Genomic DNA, 1,129 nt, shown 5'->3' with positions numbered 1-1,129 from the left:
ATTCGAAAACAATGATCTGGGCTTTAATCTTTAAAATATACCCAAAGTTGGTCACGGTGGGAATTGAGACATTTTCATTTGTCCCCTTACTCCCTCTCAGCGGTCGGCGCTTTCTCTTCACCTGAAAAGAATCGCCAGACGTTAGCCAGAATGAAATATTCAAAATACGTCTCGGATGGGTTTCAGAACACAGACACAAATGGCTTATCACCTGGAGCCATGTTTGTTATCAGTGATAGGGGTAGCGTCCAGTGTCCACCTTTAGCTGAACAGAATCAACTGGCGTCAAATTGAACATAAGAACAATGAGTCACAGTGAACTGAGAAAGGAAGATTTGTAGAGGGATTGTGAGCTATAAGGTCGATTTTGGCCTGAAGTAATCACAGGTCATCGACCTTAATGCCCTTCCCGTCTCTGTCCAACAAGGACATATCTCGTTCATGGCCATGAGTGGGAAGTAAATTTAGGCAAACGATACCTCGCTTTTGCTACAGAGGCGCTCTGACACACGAGGATGGAGTAGTGTAGCGTTGGGAACCGTACTGGGAACACAGCTACGAGGGACCTTCTGGCGTGTGTTTGTGTGTGTGCGTGTGTGTGTGTGTGTGTGTGTGTTTATGATATCTCGCTCGAAGTGCTGAAGATCACGTACGAAATAATGAAATCTTAATGAGTTTCTAACCGATCGTAGACTGACACACACACACACATATACATAGATACATATATATATATATATATATATATATGTATATATATATATATGTATATATATATATATATATATGTATATATATATGTATATAATATATATATGTATATGTATATATATATATATATATATATATGTATATATACGGTATATGTATATATATGTATATATGTATACATATAAATGTATATATATATATATATATATATATATATATATATATATATATAAACTTTTTTTTTAGCCGAAGATGATCTTCAGGACTAGATTGTAAAATTCATAAATAATGTTGTTCGTTTTTAAATGAAATGAACTTTGTACGGGGTGCTTTCTATCACTGAATGAAAAGTTCTGACGTAGGAATGAATGAAATGTACGATAATACCAAAGTGGTGTCTTCGGTTTGGGCTCCGCCT

At 35.8% G+C, this 1,129-nt stretch overlaps 1 protein-coding gene across 1 annotated transcript in view; it reads left to right on the top strand.

Annotated features, from left to right (window-relative positions):
- The first annotated feature begins 323 nt into the window (after positions 1-323).
- The window catches only part of LOC143025431 (ATP-binding cassette sub-family C member 3-like), a 161,163-nt gene continuing 160,357 nt past the window's right edge, over positions 324-1,129 (top strand). Inside the window, exon 1 of the mRNA XM_076185093.1 lies at positions 324-574. The gene's annotated coding sequence lies outside the window, so the exon portion shown is untranslated. The remainder of the gene's footprint in view (positions 575-1,129) is intronic.

The sequence above is a fragment of the Oratosquilla oratoria genome, chromosome 5 (assembly GCF_046742065.1).
Source record: "Oratosquilla oratoria isolate Oo_2021 chromosome 5, ASM4674206v1, whole genome shotgun sequence".
Taxonomy (NCBI): domain Eukaryota; kingdom Metazoa; phylum Arthropoda; class Malacostraca; order Stomatopoda; family Squillidae; genus Oratosquilla; species Oratosquilla oratoria.
Note: the sequence above shows the minus strand (reverse complement) of the source record. Positions and strands in the feature narration are given on the sequence as shown.